Below are 20954 nucleotides of genomic sequence, written 5' to 3'. Positions count from 1 at the left end.
ACCGGCACTTGCGAACTGCTTCTGCTTCGGGCACCGCGCGGCAAAAAAGACTGAAGAAAATGGCGTCGGCTGTATCTTATATACCCCTGTCGCACTGAGGTCAGGAAAGAAGGCGACAACAACCGACGCTGGACCTAGACTTTTGAATTCGGCCGACCGAGGACCCGCTTGACGGCAGGAGAACCCATCTGTAATGACTGCAGCTGTATGCACGATGAACATCAATACATTTCTTCCTTATCCTTTCGTTTTTGAGTGTGTGTGTGTGTGTGTGTGTGTGTGTGTGTGTGTGTGTGTGTGTGTATACTGGTAACAATACATTTCTTCCTTTTCGATTTGCGAGTGTGTGTGTGTGTGTATGTGTGCGCGAGCGTATGTGTACTAGTAACAATACATTTCTTCCTTATCCTTTTGTTTTGTGTGTGTGTGTGTGTGTGTGTGTGTGTGTGTGTGTATACTAGTAACAATACATTTCATCCTTGTGTGTGTGTGTGTGTGTGTGTGTGTGTGTGTGTGTGTGTGTGTATACTAGTAACAATACATTTCTTCATTATCCTTTTGTTTTGTGTGTGTGTGTGTGTGTGTGTGTGTGTGTGTGTGTGTGTGTGTGTGTGTACTAGTAACAATACATTTCTTCTTTATCCTTGTGTGTGTGTGTGTGTGTGTGTGTGTGTGTGTGTGTGTGTGTGTGTGTGTGTGTGTGTGTGTGTGTGTGTGTGTGTGTGTGTGTATGTGTGTGTGTGTGTGTATGTGAACTAGTAACAATACATTTCTTCCTTTTCGATTTGCGTGTGTGTGTGTGTGTGTGTGTGTGTGCGTGTGTATGTGTGCGCGAGCGTATGTGTACTAGTAACAATACATTTCTTCATTATCCTTTTGTTGTGTGTGTGTGTGTGTGTGTGTGTGTGTGTGTGTGTGTGTGTGTGTGTGTGTGTGTACTAGTAACAATACATTTCATCCTTGTGTGTGTGTGTGTCTGTGTGTGTGTGTGTGTGTGTACTAGTAACAATACATTTCTTCCTTATCCTTTTGTGTGTGTGTGTGTGTGTGTGTGTGTGTGTATACTAGTAACAATACATTTCTTCCTTTTCGATTTGCGAGTGTGTGTGTGTGTGTGTGTGTGTGTGTGTGCGTATTTGTACTAGTAACAATACATTTCTTCATTATCCTTTTGTTTTTTGTGTGTGTGTGTGTGTGTGTGTGTGTGTGTGTGTGTGTGTGTGTGTACTAGTAACAATACATTTCTTCCTTATCCTTTGTGTGTGTGTGTGTGTGTGTACTAGTAACAATACATTTCTTCCTTATCCTTTTGTTTTTGTGTGTGTGTGTGTGTGTGTGTGTGTGTGTGTGTGTGTGTGTGTGTGTGTGTGTACTAGTAAAGTACAGTTTTGTACCTACCATAAATGTAGATGTTCGAGTGCTAATACAGCTGCAGTCATTACAGATGGGTTCTCCTGCCGTCAGGCGGGTCCTCGGTCGGCCGAATTCCAAAGTCTAGGTCCGACGTCGGTTACTGTCGCTTTCTTTCCTGACGTCAGAGAGGCAGGGGTATATAAGACACAGCCGACGCCATTTTCTTCAGTCTTTCTTGCCCCAGATGTCAGGTGCCCCCAGTAAGAAGGCAATGCATAAATTATATTTATATACATGCAATGCAATATAATCAAAAATCAGTAGTTGCAAGCAAATATACCATAGAAGGACAACCCAATCAGGTTGTATGAAAAGGGGTTAGGCCCTAGGCTTTTACCAAGAGGGGAAGGAGGGAGGGTAAACTGTACGGCAGCTGTATTAGCACTCGAACATCTACATTTATGGTAGGTACAAAACTGTACTATGTTCATCGTGCATACAGCTGCAGTAATCACAGATGGGTAGAATCCCAAAGCTACGCACAGGGTGGTAGGCACTAGGTGGAAAGTACAGTTTTGTACCTACCATAAATGTAGATGTCCGATAGATATGCAACTGCAGTCATAACATATGGGTTGTCCTGCCTCAGGCAGCCCTCGGTCGGCCGGATTCCAAAGTCTGGGTCCGACGTCGGCTGATGTTGCATTTCTCTCCGACGTCAGAGTGGCTGGAGTATATAAGCATCAGCCGACGCCATCTTCTTCAGTGTTTCTTGCCCCAGATGCCAGGTGCCCTCCAAGGAAGGCTAAAATCAAATTTGTAAAACAAAAATAGGTTTCCAGACAAATAAGTAAGCAATAAACAGATACACCATAACAGATATCCCCAGCTAAGAATAACAGGGAGAGGAGTGGACCCAAGGCATAGAGGGGAAGGAGGAGGGAAAACCCGACTGCAGTTGCATATCTATCGAACATCTACATTTATGGTAGGTACAAAACTGTACTATGTCCTTCAAGAATGCAACTGCAGTCATAACATATGGGTTGAATACCATAGCTTAGCTCGGGGAGGTGGTATGCTCTAGGAAAAGGATGGTGTAGCTAGCAATCCCTGCAGGACTGCCGAAGCAAAGCCTGCTCTGGATCTGGAAAATAAAGGGAGGTTGTAGTGTTTGGAAAATGTATGCATGGAGCTCCATGTAGCAGCTTCTAGAATATCCTTTGTAGGCACCCCTCTTAAGAAGGCTGTGGAGGTGGCTGTAGCTCTGGTAGAGTGTGGTCTGATATTGGCTGGCACACTCTTTCCATGGAAGGAATAACAATATCTGATGCAATGTCCAATCCATTTTGAAATTGTCTGTTTGGAAATTGCTTTTCCCTGTACTCAGGAGCGTAAGCTACAAATAGCTGATCGGACTTCCTACTGATCTTGGTTCTGTCTAGATAGTAGCAAAGTTGTCTATGTATGTCCAAGGTATGCAACAGTCTTTCCCCTTTGTTTTCAGGACTGGGAAGAAAGTAGGCAGGTGAATTGCCTGATTTAGAGACCCTAGATACCACTTTGGCAGAAAGGAAGGATTGGTTCAAGGAGTCCCTGTCTCGGTGGAAGATTATGAAGGGTGGTATTGCCATTAGTGCCTGTAATTCTGAAACCCTTCTAGCTGAGGTAATGGCCAGCAGGAAAGCTGTCTTCCAGGACAGAAATTGTAAATCCGCTGAAGCTGCTGGCTCAAGGAGGTAGAGTCAATTCTTCTAACACAAAATTGAGATCCCAAGCTGGTACTGGTGCCTTTCTTGGAGGTTTTATATTCTTGATCCCTCTAAGAAATTGCCTTAGCAAAGAATGTGAGAACACAGGTGGGTCAGTGTTGTATCTAGCTGAGATAGCTGAAGCATGTATTTTTATGGAAGAGTATGAAAGTCCCTTATTTAGCAATTCTGCCAAGTACTCCAGAATGAGTGGAATGCTCAGTACTGATGCATCTTGACCCTTGATGGTATTCAAAATGCTGAAACGCTTCCATTTGGCTGAGTAAGCCCTTCTGGTGGATGGTCTGCGGGCTTCTGTTAGTATCCGCTGAACTTCCTTGGAGAGAGATAAATTGAGGTTATTTATGTGATCTTCCAAGCTGTTAGCTGTAGAGTCTGGAGGTTGGGATGAGCTGTCCTGAAGTTGTGTTGAGTCAACAGTTGAGGCCATTTGGGAAGGGCCCACGGTTTGTTGTGACATATGCTCCGTAGTAGTGGGTACCAGTGTTGTCTTGGCCAGTTCGGAGCTATTAGGATTCCCTTTGGCTGCTCTGCTTTGATCTTTAGTAACACTGTGGTCATCAGTGGCAGAGGTGGAAATGCATAGATGACTAGGGAGCTCCAGTTGAATGAGAGAGCATCTATCTTCCATGCTTGTGGATGATTTGTCCTTGAGCAGAACTTTTGTAGCTGATGATTGAGTTGGGAGGCAAATAGGTCTATGTCTGGCCTGCCCCATGCCGAGGTTAGTTGTGCAAAGATGTCTGGATGTAACCTCCATTCGTGTGGGTCTAGAAATTCCTGCTTAGACTGTCCGCCAGAACATTGTCTCTGCCTGGAACAAATTGGGACTGTAGCTGTATGTTCAGACTCAGTGATTTTTCCCAAAGATTCATTGTGAGCCTGCAAAGGGGGTAAGAGTGAGTACCTCCCTGCTTGTTTATGTACCACATCACAGTGGTGTTGTCTGTCCTTATTAGAAGGTGGCCTTGATGAAGTTGATGTCCAAAGGCCTCGATGGCATGCATTACTGCCAGCATTTCTTTTTGGTTGATATGCAGATGTTCTTCCTTTGGATTCCATTGTCCTTGAATGCATCTGCCCTCCATGTGCGCCCCCCATCCATGGTCTGAGTCGTCTGTGGTAATGGTCTGTGTTGTCTGAGGTTTTTTGAACGGCATGCCTGTATTTGACTGACTTGCTGAGGCCCACCATAGAAATTCCCTTTGTAGACATGGAATGAGTGGGATAATTGCTTCTAGGTTGTTGTTGTGCTGAGACCATAAGCTCTTTAGATACCATTGAAGTTTTCTCATGTGTAGTCTTGCTAGTGGGACCAGGAGAATGCAAGATGCCATGAACCCCAGGGCCTGTAGGAATCTCCTTGCAGTAATCTGGGAGAGTTTTGCTAAACTTTTGAAGTAATGAGTTAACTGCTCTTGCTTGTCTTCTGTCAGGTAAGCCATTTGAGAGGCTGTGTCTAGTTTGGCTCCTAAAAAAGTTATTTGCTGGGATGGTAGAAGTCTTGACTTTTGAAAGTTGACTGTGTATCCCAAAGCCTGTAGCAAGTGTATGACATAATTCAAGTTTTTTGTCAAGGTTAGTTCATTGTCCGCTTGTATGAGGCAATCGTCCAGGTAGGGGTAGATTTGAATCCCCTGGAGTCTGCAATGAGCAATTACTGATGCCAGGCATTTCGTGAATACTCTGGGCGCAGTAGATAAGCCAAAAGGCAATGCTGAGAATTGATAATGCTCTGGCCCTGCAAGAAATCTGAGGTATCTTCTGCAGCTGTGTCTGATAGGGACATGCAGGTATGCCTCCTTGAGGTCCAGAGTAATCAGCCAAGACCCCTTGCCCAGCATGGGAAGGAGCCGCTGTAAGGTCAGCATTTTGAACTTTGGTACTATGAGAAAAGTGTTTAAAGCGGACAAGTCCAGTATTGGTCTCCATTGATTTTGTTTTCTTGGAACAAGGAACAGTCTTGAGTAAAACCCCTGGCCTTGTTCTTGTTGAGGCACTTTTTCTATTGCTTTGATCTGAGCCAGCAGAGAAATTTGCTTGATAGCCTCTGCCTTTTGATTTTGTGGAAGATTTGGCATGCCTTGTTTTCTTGGTAAGGTATGAAAATAGAACCTGTAACCATGATCTATAATGTCCAATATCCATTTGTCTTTTATCAGTTTGTGCCAATTTTCTGAGAACAGAGATAACTTTCCTCCCAAAGGGGCTTGTTTTTGCTTCTTGGTCGGAGAAGTTAGAGTCAAGTCATTGAGATTGTCCCTGAGTGACAGGGAAACCCCTGTGTCACCTCTTTGGTTTGTTGGTTGCCATTGGCGTCCCCTGTAGGATCCTCTACATTGCCCTCTGCCACGGGCACACCTGTTCTTGCCCCTTTGAAATTTTTCAGGATTTGGGAATGACCAGTTTTTAGAAGAACAGTTCCTGCTGAACCTGGGGGGCTGAAACTGGAGAAAATCTTTGACTGTCTGAACTGACTTTGCTTTTTCTTCAATGGTCTTTAACACATCTTTAGCATGATCACCAAAAAGTTTGTTCTTTTCCAAGGGAGCATCCAGTAGCTTTGCCTTAACATGATCCGGTAAGGGTTGCTCTTTTAACCATGCATGTCTACACGAATGACCGCTCCTGTCATAGCTGCCCTACATGAAGCTTCCAATGCATCATATCCACACTGCAAAAATGATTACTAACCTGCTGAGAGTTATGAACAGCCTCCTGCAAAGACTTCCTATCTAAAGGTTCAGGAGAGGCTAATTTTTTCTGTAAATCATCCAACAGGGAATCCTGATATTGAAACATATGAAACAGACAATTGAGAGCTCTCATAGTTAAGGTAGTAGAGGTGTAAACCTTCTTCCCCCATCTCTCTAAGGACCTTGCCTCTCTGTCGGAAGGCAAAGGATTTTTGGAAGTGGTAGCAGAAACCCCCTTAGGCCCCTGGGAAATAGTTTCTAAGTCTACAGCATGGGCCCTAAAGAAATGAGAATGGGTTTCAGGGACCCTATAGTATCTGTCAGGCTTGACAGGAGCCGGGGGCAGAGAATCAGGGGTAGCACTGGAGTCAGAGTAAAGGTCATCCAACACATCAAGCACAGGAGGAATAGCTAAGGGTCTGTGTTGTGGCTTAAGGAAAGTTGAAGGCTTCCTGGAATCAGAAAATTCCTGACCTTGCCACTGGAAATGCTCCCTCATGGAATGCAGAACTTCCCAAAAGAAATATCCTCAGGAGGAGAGGAGGAATGGAGTCCTCTGCATCCGAATCCTCGAAAGTCTGAAAAGGGGTTCCTGGGATTGAAAGCACAGAGTCCCCAGAATCTTCATCTGAAGAAAGGGGGTCAGGTGGTTCAACCCTGGGCCTCTTATCAGGAGGAGGCTGGGATCCTCTCTCAGGATGGGCCTAGGAGCCTCTGATCATAGAAATTAGATCTGCGGCCAAGGACATGATTTGAGCTTCAGGGTTAGGCTGAGGCAAGGTTTTAGCAGAGTGATGCCTGGCCTGGCTTGCAGGCTTGGCCTGGCTTGCTGCCTTAGCACGTGTGTAGGCCTTGATAGAAATAGACATGGGAGGCCTGGCAGCCCCACGTGCAGGGGTAACCTTATCCACAGCAATGGTCTCGGGCATTTCCTCGGTTACAGCATCCAGAGGAAAATCAATAATTGGCGTCGGTGTGGCCTCCGGTGTCGGAGGTATCGGTAGTGCAGTGTCTTCAGTTCCAAGCGGTGGAATAACCGCCTCAGAGGGAACTGGGGCACTCGCGGTAAGTTTTGGCGTGGAGTCGGGGGAAGTCGCGGGCCGAGGAGGTCGGTCCCGGTCTTTCCGTTTTTTAGAAATATGTGTAGCGGTTGTTCCGGCATAATGTAAGCAAACTTTTCGCCAAAAAAGTCTTCAGCGAACTCCGCCCGGCGCCTGAGAGTGCGCTTATTGAAGCGAGTACAGGCGGCACAGGCCGAGACGTCGTGGTCTGGGCCAAGGCAAGGGAGGCAGTAAGAATGAAAATCCTTATGAGGTATTTGTTTACCACAAGACAAACAATTATTTACTTTTTAATTTATTCTGACATCGGCTGAGGCAAGAAAAGGTCCCCAACGGGGTACTTAGCTTTTTTGATGTCTTTGGTTTCGAAGAATACAGGAGCTGACCGACCGGCACTTGCGAACTGCTTCTGCTTCAGGCACCGCGCGGCAAGAAAGACTGAAGAAGATGGCGTCGGCTGATGCTTATATACTCCAGCCGCTCTGACGTCGGAGAGAAATGAGACATCAGCCGACGTCGGACCCAGACTTTGGAATCCGGCCGACCGAGGGCTGCCTGAGGCAGGACAACCCATATTTTATGACTGCAGTTGCATTCTTGAAGGACATCTGGGATGAGCCAGAATGCCCTGCAACACAGCAGTGGCAAAGCCTGCTCTAGTTTTGGAATATAAAGGCAGGTGGTAGTGTTTTGTGAAGGTATGCACAGAACTCCAAGTGGCTGCCTCCAAAATATCTTTGGTAGGAACTCCTCTGAGGAAGGCTGTAGAGGTAGCTGTGGCCCTGGTGGAGGGGGATCTGATGCCTGTAGGGACAGATTTTCCATGATAGGTGTAACAAAACCGTATGCAGTGGCCTATCCATTTTGAAATTGTCTGTTAGGTAACTGGCTTCCCTTGAGCTCCTACAGCATAGGACACAAAAAGTTGTTCTGATTTCCTGAAAGGCTTTGTTCTGTCCAAATAATAACGTAGCTGTCTATGGATGTCTAAGGAGTGTAGCAGCCTTTCCCCTTTGTTTTGAGAATTGGGGTAAAAGGTAGGCAAGTGTATGGCTTGATTTAAAGCTACCCTGGATACCACTTTAGGCATAAATGACGGGTTGGTTCGAAGGGAAACCCTGTCCTGATGGAAGATGAGAAAAGGCTGCACAACCATGAGGGCTTGTAGTTCTGAAACCCTACGAGCTGAGGTAATGGCCAGAAGGAAAGCTGTTTTCCAGGACAAATATTGCAAATCTGTTGAGGCAGCTGGTTCAAAGGGAGGCAATGTTAATTTTTCTAAAATGTAATTAAGATCCCAGGCTGGCACTGGTTGTTTCCTTGGTGGTCTTATATTCTTAGCCCCTCTGAGGAGCTGTCTTAAGAGTGGGTGAGAGAATAAGGGTGGATCCGTGTTGAATTCTGCAGAAATGGCTGAGACATGGATTTTTATGGAGTAAAATGAAAGTCCACTGTTCATCAGCTCGGCTAGATACTGTAGTACCTGAGGCAAATTCAGTTTTCTAGAGTCCTGGCCTTTTTTCTCATTCCAAGAGCAAAACAGTTTCCATTTGGCGGAGTAAGCCTTTCTAGTAGATGGCCTTCTGGCCTCCAAAATGACATCCTGCACCTCTTTGGGGAGTAGGGTCTGTTGTGGTGTTAAGGAATTTTCCATGCAGCGAGATTGAGTGTTTTCAGCTGACTGTGAAGAGTTTTGTAGCTGTGCTGAGTCAGCAGAAGAGGCATTAGAGGTAGGGGCCAGGGAGGAGTATGTGTTAGGCTCCTCAGGAGTGGGTACCAGTGTTGTCTTGGCCAGTCTGGAGCAATCAGTATCATCTTCGGTCTGTCTGCTCTTGCTTTCAAGAGCACCTTGGGCAGAAGAGGCAGAGGTGGGAAAGCGTAAACTGTCCATGCTGTCCAACTGAATGAAAGGGCGTCCACTCTCCAGGCCTTTGGATGAAAGGTCCTTGAACAAAACTTTTCCAATTGATGATTCCTGTGTGAGGCGAAGAGATCGAGGTCTGGCCTCCCCCACGCTTGGATTATCTTTGTAAACACTTGAGGATGCAACTTCCATTCGTGTGGATCTGTCATATTTCTGCTTAGATGGTCTGCCAGCGTGTTTTCCAAACCTGGCATGTACTGTGCTTGAAGTTCGATTTGCCATTCCAGAGCCAAGTTCAAAGTGTCATGGCTAGTCTGCACAGGGGGTATGAATATGTTCCTCCTTGTTTGTTTATGTACCACATTACTGTGGTGTTGTCTGTTCTTATCAATAATTGTCCTGGATGCAGGAGGTCCTTGAAAGCTGTAATTGCATTTACCACTGCTAGCATTTCTTTTTGATTGATGTGAAGGTGCTTTTCCTTTTGGGACCATTTGCCCTGAATGCACCTGTCTGTCATGTGCGACCCCCAGGCGTAATCTGAGGCGTCTGTTGTGATGACATGATTTGCTTGAGGCTTGCAGAATGGGAGACCTGTGTTTGTTTGACATGCTTGGGCCCATCATAGAAATTCCTTTTGCAAACATGGAATTATTGGTATTATTGTTTCGAAACTGTGGCTATGTTGAGACCATAGGTTTTTTAGGTACCATTGAAGTTTCCTCATATGCAACTTTGCACATGGGATTAAAAGAATGCAAGATGCCATGAAGCCCAGAGCCTGCAGGATTTTCCTTGCAGTAAGCCTGGTACAGTTTGCTAGTATTTTGAAGTACTGAGTTAGTTGCCCCTGTTTTTCTGGCGTAAGATAGGCCATCTGGGTGTTTGTGTCCAAGTTGGCACCCAGGAAAGTTATTTTCTGAGATGGTGTTAGCCTGGATTTCTCTTTGTTGATTGTGTATCCCAGAGAATTCAGTAACCGTGTTGCATAAGCCAGATGATCCAGAAGTATGTGCTTGCTGTCTGCTTGGATCAGGCAGTCGTCCAAATAAGGGTAAATTTGTATCCTTTGAAGTCTGCAGTAGGCAATTACTGATGCCAGGCATTTCGTGAATACTCTGGGCACAGTAGATAAGCCAAAGGGCAATGCTGAGAATTGATAGTGGATTGAACCTGCAAGAAATCTGAGGTATCTTCTGCAGCTTTGTCTGATTGGGACATGCAGGTATGCCTCCTTGAGGTCCAATGTTACCAGCCAAAACTCCTTGCCCAGCATGGGAAGAAGCTGCTGTAAAGTACAGTTTTGTACCTACCATAAATGTAGATGTCCGAACTGGATAGCATCTGCAGTCATAACAAGTGGGTTGTCCTGTCGTCAGGCAGCCCTGCAGTCGGCCGGATTCCAAAGTCCGGGTCCGGCTTCGGCTGATGTCGCACTCCACCCGACGTCATCTCTGTTGGTCTTCGGGTATAAAAGCATCAGCCGACGCCATTTTCCTCAGTGTTTCTTGCCCCAGATGCCAGTAGCCCTCTTGCAGGCTAAAATTTGGATAGATGCCAATGTTTCCAAATAGATAGAGGTAAACACAGCAATAAGCATATATGTACATATATACAAACAAATACACCATGAAAGACTCCCCCCAACAGCTAGCTATTAGGAGGGTAAACACCCTAGGAGTACCACAGAGGGGAAGGAGGGGGGGTAATCCTGACTGCAGATGCTATCCAGTTCGGACATCTACATTTATGGTAGGTACAAAACTGTACTATGTCCTTCATGGATGCATCTGCAGTCATAACAAGTGGGTAGAATACCATAGCCAACTGGGGAGGAGGATAAAAGTAGATTATGGTGTGTTTAGGATCCCTTGCAGTACAGCAGTGGCAAACCCTGCTCGGGATCTGGAATATAGAGGCAAATTATAATGCTTGGCAAATGTATGCACGGAGGTCCAAGTAGCCTCAATAATGTCTTTGGTTGCCACTCCTCGTAAGAAGGCTGTGGTAGTGGCTGTTGCCCTTGTAGAATGAGGTCTTATGTTCTGTGGAATTGGTTTTCCATGGAAGGAGTAACAGTATCGTATGCAATTTCCTATCCATTTGGAGATTGTCTGTTTGGAAATAGCTTTTCCTTCCCTTCCTGTTGCATAGGCTACAAAAGTTGGTCAGTCTTTCTGCTATTTTTGTTCTGTCCAAGTAGTAGCGTAGCTGTCTATGTACATCCAAGGTATGCAGTATTCTTTCCCTCTGTTTTGTGGGTTGGGAAAGAAGGTAGGTAGGTGGATTGCCTGGTTTAAAGACACTCTGGATACCACCTTGGGCATAAATGTAGGATTAGTCCTCATGGACACTCTATCTTGGTGGAAGATTAGGAAGGGTTGCACTGCCATTAAGGCCTGTAGTTCTGAAACCCTCCTTGCTGAAGTAATTGCCAGTAGGAAAGCAGTTTTCCATGACAGGTGTTGTAGGTCTGCTGTTGCTGCTGGTTCAAAGGGTGATAGTGTCAACTTTTCTAGCACAAAGTTTAAATCCCAAGCTGGTAATGGTGGTTTCCTTGGAGGTTTTACATTCTTGATTCCTCTGAGGAACTGCCTGAGCAAAGGGTGTGAAAAACAGGTGGATCAAAGCTGTATTCTGCTGAAATAGCTGATGCATGTATCTTGATGGAGGAGTAGGACAGGCCTGAATGAAGAAGTTCGCCAGATACTCCAGAATGTTAGGCATATCTATGTTTGACACATCTTTTCCTCTTTCCGTACTCCAAATGACAAACCTTTTCCATTTTCCAGCATAGTTCCTTCTTGTTGAAGGTCTGCGTGCTTCAAGAATAATGTCTTTAACTCTTTGGGAAAGTTCTGGATTAGCTGCTGCTATGTGATGTTCCATGCAGTCAGTTGCAGCGTTTTAGGTTTGGATGTATGATGCTGTAGTTGTTCTGAGTTAACATCAAAGGCATCAGGGTATTGGCCACATATTGTTCGAGACATGCTCTTCAGTAGTGCGTACCAGTGTTGTCTTGGCCAGTTTGGAGCTATCAGGATTATCCTTGGACGTTCTTCCTTGATTTTTAGTAGTACCTTGTGTATCAAAGGAAGAGGTGGGAATGCATATGCTGTTAGGCCTTTCCAGTTGAAGGAGAGTGAGTCCACTTTCCATGCTAGTGGGTGGAATGTCCTTGTGCAGAATTTTTGAGCTGGTGATTGAGAGGTGATGCGAATAGGTCTATCTGTGGCATTCCCCATTTCTTTGAGATGGTCTTGAAGATGTCCGGTGCAGCTTCCATTCGTGGGCATCGAAGTGGTTCTGCTTAATATGTCTGCTAGAGTATTGTCTTTCCCGGTACAAATATTGCCTGTAACTGAATGTTGTAGCTGAGTGCCACGGTCCACAGCTCAAGGTCATTCTGCATAGGGGTATGAATGAGTGCCTCCCTGTTTGTTGATGTACCACATGACTGTGGTGTTGTCTGTCCTTATCAACTGGCCCTCTTTGAGAAATGGTTTGAACTTTTGGATTGCCAGTTTTACTGCCAGCATTTCTTTTAGATTGATGTGCAGGTGAAGTTGATCCTGTGTCCACAATCCTTGCACGCATTTGTCCAGCATGTGGGCCCCCATCCTAGGTCTGAAGCGTCTGTTGTGATGGTCTGGCTTGGTTGACATCTGCGAAAGGGTAGGCCTGGGTTTGACTGGCATGCCTGAGCCCACCATAGGAACTCCTGTTTTAAGCATGGAATTAGTGGGATTTCTGTTTCTAGACTGTGTCTGTGTTGGGACCATAAATTCTTTAGGTACCACTGTAGTTTCCTCATATGTAGTCTGGCAAATGGGACCAAGATTATGCATGATGCCATGAAGCCCAAGGCCTGCAGAACTTTTCTTGCTGTTAACTTGTTCAGTTTTGTTAGTGCCAAGAAGTAAAGAGGAAGTTCTTTTTGTTTTTCTGTAGTCAGGAATGCCATTTGTTGTACTGTGTCCAATTCCGCACCCAAGAATGTCCTTGTTTGGGATGGTATCAGCCTTGACTTTTGTAAATTGACTGTGTATCCCAGTCCTTGTAGCAAGTAAATGACCCTTTGTAAATCTGTTGTCAGCTTGCTTTTGTTGTCCCCTTGTAGCAGGCAGTCGTCCAGGTATGGGTAAATTTGAATTCCCTGTAGTCTGCAATGTTGGATTACTGATGCCAGGCATTTTGTGAATACTCTGGGCGCAGTAGATAAGCCAAAGGGCAATGCTGAGAATTGATAGTGCTCTGATCCTGCAAGAAATCTGAGGTATCTTCTGCAGATTGGTCGAATGGGGACGTGCAGGTATGCCTCCTTGAGATCTAGAGTTACCAGCCAAGACTCCTTGCCCAGCATGGGAAGAAGTTGCTGTAGGGTCAGCATTTTGAATTTTGGGACAATGATGTATGTATTTAAGGTGGACAGGTCGAGAATTGGTCTCCAACTTTTTCCTTTCTTGGAACTAGGAATAGTCTGGAGTAGAACCCTTTCCTTGTTCTGCTGTTGGCACTCTTTCCACAGCTCTCATGTTTGCTAACTCCATTATCTGGCGTAGAGCCTCTGTTTTTGATTTGGAGGTAGATTTGGCATTCCTCTTTTGACTGGTAAAGTGTGGAAGTGAAACCGTAACCTTGATATATGGTTTGTAAAATCCACTTGTCTTTTGTTATGTAGTGCCAGTTCTTTGAAAATAAGGTTAACTTTCCGCCTAGAGGAGCTGCTATTTGTTCCCTGGTAGGCGGATTTAAGATTAAGTCACTGTGGTTGTGCTGATGTAGTGGCAGTGGCTGTGTCTGTGCCTCTGTTGTTACCTTGCCACTGTCGCCTCTGTAGGCACCTCCTCTGGATTGGTTTCTGCCTCTGGAACGTCTATTCCTGCCCCTTTGAAATTTTGTGGAGTCAGGAAAGGACCAATTTTGGCAGGCCAGTTCCTGCTAAACCTTGGGGTTGAACCTGCAAGAAATCTTTAACAGTTTGAACAGATTTTGCCTTTTCTTCCATTTTCTTCATAACCTGCTGGGCAGGTGTACCAAACAAACTTGTCTTGTCCATAGGAGCATCTAGCAACTTAGCTTTAACATGATCTGGTAAAGCTTGTTCCTTTAGCCATGCATGCCTTCTTATCACTGTGCCTGTCATGGCTGATCTAAATGAAGCCTCCAGTGCATCATAGCCACATTTTAAGGAATGGTTGCTAACCTGTTGTATGTTATTTATCATCTCTAATACATATTTCTTATCAAGAGATTCATCAGTGGTTAGTTTTTTAGTTAACTGATCAAGCATAAACTCTTGGTATTGTATCATGTGAAACTGACAGTTTAAAGCTCTAGCTGAGAGAGTAGCTGAAGTGTAGACCTTTTTACCCCATCTGTCTAGTGACCTTGCTTCCCTTTCAGAAGGAATAGGGTTTTTAGCTGTGGTCGCGGCTACTGCCTTGGGACCCTGGGATATAGTTTCTGGGTCTGCAAGTGGGCCTTGTAAAGGTGGTGATGAGTATCTGGCACCCTGTAAAATCTGTCTGGTTTGGCAGGGGCTGGGGTAAAGAATCTGGAGCGGAGCAAACATCATTGAAAGCATCATCCACCACAGAGAGAACAGGAGGTATAGCTAAGGGCCTGTGCTGTGGGAGGTGCAGAAAGGTCCTAAGTCTTTTCTGGAGTCTGAAAAATCCTGTTGCTGCCATTGGAACTGTTCTCGCATGGCATGCAAGGTTTCCCCAAAGGAGAATTCTTCTGGTGGGGAAGCAGCTGGAATGGATTCTTCAGCATCAGAATCTTCAAAATTGGAAAAGGGAGCCTCAGGCTGGTCAGTTATGTCTGATTCATCAGCAGAATCATCAGAAGACACTGGCTCAGGGGCTCTGCCCTAGGTCTCTTCTCTGGGGGCTGAGAGGCCCTGTCTGGGTGAGATTGAGATCCTCTAATTAAAGAAATTAAATCTTCTGCCAAAGAAAGCATTTGAGAACTAGAAGAGGGCCTGGATGTGGGGGTTTAACAGGCACTGTTTTAGTAGTCTTGGCTGCTTTAGCCCTGGCGAAGGCCTTAATGGACATGGCAGCTGGAGGCCTAGCAGCACCACGTGCTGGGGTAGAGACATCCAAGGGGATGGTGTCTGATAAGTCAACCACCGTAGTGGGTAAAATTTCTGAGGTCGATTCAAGAGTTGTAGCAGGGGCCTCAGTTGTAAGAATAGGTTCAGCTGTACTTTGAGCAGTTTTCTCGGTTTCGCGGAACCGAGACACTCATGATTTGCTTTACCGTGGTTTCGCCGAAACCGCGGACCGCGAATGTCGGTCTTTATCTTTGCGTTTTGGGGTAGTCGGAGGATCCGACGGCATAATGTACGCAAAATCAGAACCGAAAAACTGTTCTGCAAACTCCGACCGACGCCTAAGCCGTCGGTTGAAAGAGGCACAGGCCGAACAGGCTGCTACGTCGTGGGCTGGGCCTAAACAAGGCAGACAGTAAGAGTGGAAATCTTTATGAGGTATTTGTTTCCCACAGGTTAAACAATTGTTAACTTTTTCTGACATCGGCTGAGGCAAGAAAGAGTCCCCAACGGGGTACTTAGCTTTAGAAGTCTTCGAAGTAGTATTCGGTAGAAGTAATCTCTGGATCCGACCGACCGGCACTTGCAAACAGCTTCTGCTTCGGGCGCCACGCGGCAAGAAAGACTCAGGAAAATGGCGTCGGCTGATGCTTTTATACCCGAAGACCAACAGAGATGACGTCGGGTGGAGTGCGACATCAGCCGAAGCCGGACCCGGACTTTGGAATCCGGCCGACTGCAGGGCTGCCTGACGACAGGACAACCCACTTGTTATGACTGCAGATGCATCCATGAAGGACATTGTGAGCATCTTGAATTTTGGTACGAGTAAGAATGTGTTTAGGATGGATAAGTCCAAAATGGGTCTCCAGTCGGTTCCTTTCCTTGGTACCAGAAATAGCCTGGAATAAAAACCTTGACCTTGTTCGTGAGTAGGTACCTCTTGAATAGCTTTCATGTCTATGAGCTTTGAAATTTGTAGTTGTGCCTCTGCCCTTTGATTGTGTGGCAGGTTTGGCATGCCTCTCATTTTTGGAAGAGTGTGAAAATGAAATCTGTAGCCTCTGTCTATAACGTCCAGGATCCATTTGTCTGTTGTGACAATATGCCAATTTCTTGTAAATAATACTAGCTTTCCTCCTAAGGGTGCTGCCAGCTGAGACTTGCTTGGCATGGAAAGGAGGAAGTCATTGGGTTTGTTTCCTATATTGTTGTGCACTGTCTTCGCCACCTCTTGGTGCTGGAGTTTGCCATTGCCTGCCTCTATATGATCCTTGTGATTGTCCTCTGCCCCTTGTGCGCCTGTATCTACCTCTTTGGGGCTTGTCCGTGGCTGGAAAGGACCAGTTTTTAGAAGGCCAATTTCTGCTAAAACGCGGTGGTTGAACCTGTAGAAAAGCTTTGACAGATTGCATAGATTTGGCTTTTTCTTCCATTTTCCGTAGTATCTCCTCAGCATTAGTACCAAATAGCACATCCTTTTGTAAAGGAGCATCTAGTAGTTTAGCTTTCACATGATCAGGCAAGATTTGTTCCCTAAGTCATGCATGTCTACGAATGACTGATCCTGTAACAGCAGCTCTACTTGAGGCCTCTAGGGCATCATAGCCACATTGTAAGGTGTGCTTACCCACTTGTTCTGCACTATGCATCATATCCTGCAACTCCTTCAAATCTGGTTGTTCAGGTTGAGACATTTTATTTCTTAATTGTGATAACAGAAACTGCTGATATTTAAGCATATGAAACTGACAATTTAAGGCCTTCATGGCTAGGGTGGCCGAGGTATATACCTTTTTTCCCCACCTTTCTAAGGATCTTCACTCTCTTTCGGAAGGTAGTGGATTCTTAGCAGTAGAGGCTTTCATTCCCTTGGGGCCTTGAGAAATGGTTTCAGGGTCAGCATTATGGCTTTTGTAAAGAAATTGATGAGAGTTAGGAACTCTGTAGTACCTATCAGGCTTGACTGGGGCAGGAGGCAGGGAATCCGGATTAAGGCAAGCCTCCGAATAAACATCATCAAGTATGTCCAAGACAGGAGGTATCGCCAGAGGTCTGTGTTGAGGTAACAAAAGAAATTCCCTAAGTCTTTTCTTGGAATCAGAAAAGTCTTGGCCTTCCCAATGGAAGTGTTCCCTCAAGGTGTGCAAGGTTTCCCCAAAGGAAAAATCCTCAGGAGGAGATACAGAAGGAATGGACTGCTCTGCATCAGAATCTTCAAAGGGGGAGTAAGAGTGTTCCTCTACATCAGAATGATCTGAAAAAATGGAGCCCTGATCAGAAGAGGGAGAATCTTCCTCCACTCTGGGTCTCTTGTCTGGAGGGGGTTGGGAACCCCTGATAAGAGTAATTAAATCCTCAGCCATTTTAAGCATCTGCTTTTTAGGCATGGGGCCTGGAGATGGGCCCTGTGCAACAGGCCTCTTGGGATGCCTGGCTGATTTGGACTTAGTAAAGGCCTTAATGGAAAAGGAAGATGAGGGTCTAAAGACACCATGGGTGGAAGTGGACCTGTCCACATTAGGAGGCTCAACGCTCACAGTGACTTCGGTGGTTATAGTCTGGGTATGGGCCGAGGTACCTGCGGTCTCGGTTACAGAAGACACCACCAAAGAAGTGCCGTCGGTAGTCAGGGACTGCATAGGCGTCTCGCTGAGAACCGGACCACGTGTAGCCGGTTTTGGCGTGGTGTCGGTGGGGACCGCGGACCTCGCATGTTGGTCCTTGTCCTTGCGTTTTTTGGACAAAACGGTAGTCGGAGTCTCCGACGACATTTTATAATCAAAGGCTTTACCAAAAAAGTGTTGGTCGAACTCCGCCCGACGCTTAATAGTGCATTTATTGAAAGTAGCGCAAAAGCGACAGCCCGAGACGTCGTGGTCTGGGCCTAAACAAGGTATGCAGAGGGAATGGAAATCCTTATGTGGTATTTGCTTCCCACAACAAATACAATTGTTAACTTTTTCTGACATCGGTCTGAGGCAAGAAAAGTTTCCCCAACGGGGTACTTAGCTTTAATGAAGACTTCGGTTTCCCATTTTTCGTAAATTCAGGAGCTGGCCGACCGGCACTTGCGAACTGCTTCTGCTTCGGGCACCGCGCGCCAAAAAAGACTGAAGAAAATGGCGTCGGCTGTGTCTTATATACCCCTGCCTCACTGACATCAGGAAAGAAAGCGACAGCAACCGACGCCGGACCTAGACTTTGGAATTCGGCCGACCGAGGGCCCGCCTGACGGCAGAGAACCCATCTGTGATTACTGCAACTGTATGTACGATGAACATCAATACATTTCTTCCTTATTCTTTTGTTTTGTGCGTGTGTGTGTGTGTGTGTGTGTGTGTGTGTGTGTGTGTGTACTAGTAACAATACATTACTTCCTTGTCCTTTTGTTTTGTGTGTGTGTGTGTGTGTGTGTGTGTGTGTGTGTGTACTAGTAACAATACATTACTTCCTTGTCCTTTTGTTTTGTGTGTGTGTGTGTGTGTGTGTGTGTGTGTGTGTGTGTGTGTGTATACCAGTAACAATACATTTCTTCCTTATCCTTTTGTTTTGTGCGTGTGTGTGTGTGTGTGTGTGTGTGTGTGTGTGTGTGTACTAGTAACAATACATTACTTCCTTGTCCTTTTGTTTTGTGTGTGTGTGTGTGTGTGTGTGTGTGTGTGTGTGTGTGTGTGTGTGTGTACTAGTAACAATACATTGCTTCCTTATCCTTTTGTTTTGTGTGTGTGTGTGTGTGTGTGTGTGCGTACTAGTAACAATACACTGCTTCCTTATCCTCAATAGTCCACTTTGTCATCTCTATGCCTCTTCCCTGACCTGTCAGTTTTTGTGGACTCCTTTTTCCTTTTACCACGGTGGGGTCCACCTTCAAATATGGATTACAATGAGGATGGAGATTTTTGACAAAGTAGGGATAAATAAAAACAAAAATATTAACACTGATAACATCTGCTACTTCAGAATATATCTAAAGGTAGAAAACTAATCGAGGGCAATTTGAAGAAATCCTTAGCAATAACTTGGGAAATGTCACGAAAAGTACTAAAAGAAAGTTTGTAAATAAAAGTTATATTTGTTATTGTGTCATGAGGGAAAATAGCATACATTAACAAGTGTACATTAATCCTACCCTGAAACAAACACCGGATGTTAAAACAAAGAAATATTTCACTTTAGAGAAAAAGTTATTACTGTGAAGGTAATGTCATCTACTGCTGGATTCAGCTTTTTTTTTTTTAATTCACACAATTCTGACTAACAAATGAACAAGTATTACTTTTTCACAGTTTTATTCATGCTGTTCTGGCTTTTTTTTTTTTTTTAATTCACGCAATTCTGACTACCAAATGGACAAGTATTACTTTTTCAGTTTTACTGATGCTGTTCTGTCCTTTTTTTTTAATTCACACAATTCTGACTACCAAATGGACAGGTATTACTTTTTATAGGTTCATAGGTTGATACTAGGCTATCTGCCCTAGGGCATTTATAAGCCTAGCCAGAGTATGTTTGGCTTTCGCCACCGTTTTAGATTAGTTGACTGTGCGTCTGTATAGTAGGTCACAGAAGGTAGCCCTTTTAAGGTTTGTTTACTGTACCTCTGTCAAGCAGCGACACAGAAGAGATCCCAGGGGTAAACTTACGATCTCCCATCCATTCGTCAAGATTCCTCTTGAAGAGGGTCAGTGAGGGTCTCTGCCTGACATGGATTGGGACTTTGTTCCAAAGTGAGGGGAGCCTCTGGGATATGAATCTGTCCCTCCAGCATGTCCTATTTATTTCTGTGCTGAGGTTCAGGGGAGCGTGTAGCTCTAAGGGATTTAGATTTCCTGAGGTGAAGCATGTCCATTAATTCTGGGTTGGACATGGCTTTATACGTCAGACACAGATCGCCTCTGAGTAGTGATGCGCAACTGAGTAGAGCTGGTGTTTCTTTAGCCTCACAGTTTTATTCATGCTGTTCTCGGTATTATACGTGTAGAATTTTGTCTATCACAATTCAGTGTTACTTTGTTTTGTTCTGCTTTTGTTTGCAAAAGTTCTAGTATTGCTTTAAAAGCTATAAAAGTGCCTGGGATCCATCAAACTAACCTACAAGTTGATCGACTAGAGCAGCACAAGGCACGGCTCTGCTCAGACAGCCAACCACTTCGCCTTGGGGGTACTCACTGAGTTGAAGGCCTCCTAACAACCTAAATCAACTCCTGATAACATCTGGTACACCTGCAAGGAAAAGGAAGACTACAAGAGGGGCAAGTTATCAACCCAACCAATAGGGACAGACCCTAAACTAGGACTGAAAAAAGGTTTCGATACTATAAATGACCAAGTGTGAAACCATCAGCCACTGAGGGGTGAAAAAATGAGTTTTGGTCTCCTCTTCATCAAAAGTAAAGGAAGGAAAAACAAAAATGAGGCCGAAGGGGCTACTGCATTCTTCAAAGTGACCAACAGGTCGTGCTCCAGAATACTCCACTTCAGGAAAAATCCCAAGTAGTCTTCGTTCTGAGTTCACAACTCGAAGAGAGGGTTGCAGCAGCAGCTCATAAAATCTACCAGCTTCAACTAAATAGAGTTGTGAACTGTTAACACAGTAATGTCCCCTAGCTACGCCCAAACGTCAAACAAACACTGCCTCTCCGAATAACAGGATACAAACTTGTGACCCACCCTTCTGGTTTGTTTAGATACTAATGAATTGACCAGATGCCTGACCAGAGAAAAAGAATGACTGAAAGCAGCTGTTTCTCCAAGTTCTTCAGTGTCAGGAAAAACTGCCTTGAGCTCCAAATTGATGTGAAGCTCCTTCTTCAGGGAATATAACATCCCCTTCAGAGAGCGGGAGGCTATGTGAGCTCTCTACCCTACAAGGTAAGTGTCTGTTATCAGATTTTGAGAAATGTGTGGCTGCAGCAAAGGAACACCCACCTAAAATTTGGCAGGGTCAGTCGACTAACCCAGGGCCTGTCAACAGATGTTATAAGGTCTGTGAGCTCATGGTTGCCCTGAAGCCTCTGACAAATTTTCACAGTCCACTGCAACAAACACAGTTACCGTGGGGTGTAAAAAGCACCAGTGCACTGCAAAAACTGCAGTCTATGATGTGTAAAAACCACCATACGGTGTAAAAAAAGTCTATGATGTGTA

General features: G+C 45.2%; 1 protein-coding gene and 1 long non-coding RNA gene across 5 annotated transcripts in view; one reads left to right on the top strand and one right to left on the bottom strand.

The window, feature by feature from the left end:
• Window positions 1-20954, bottom strand: part of ZBTB14 (zinc finger and BTB domain containing 14) — a 1083711-nt gene that overhangs the window by 753298 nt on the left and 309459 nt on the right. The window lies entirely within an intron of this gene.
• LOC122797967 lies at window positions 773-19320 on the top strand. Its single transcript, XR_006364199.1, has 3 exons — window positions 773-909; window positions 8631-8633; window positions 18326-19320. It is a non-coding gene; the product is annotated as an uncharacterized LOC122797967 (long non-coding RNA).

This window comes from Protopterus annectens, chromosome 3.part1, assembly GCF_019279795.1.
Source record: "Protopterus annectens isolate FY-2018-M chromosome 3.part1, PAN1.0, whole genome shotgun sequence".
In the NCBI taxonomy this organism is placed as follows: Eukaryota; Metazoa; Chordata; order Ceratodontiformes; family Protopteridae; genus Protopterus; species Protopterus annectens.
This window is presented reverse-complemented; position numbering and strand designations above follow the sequence as displayed.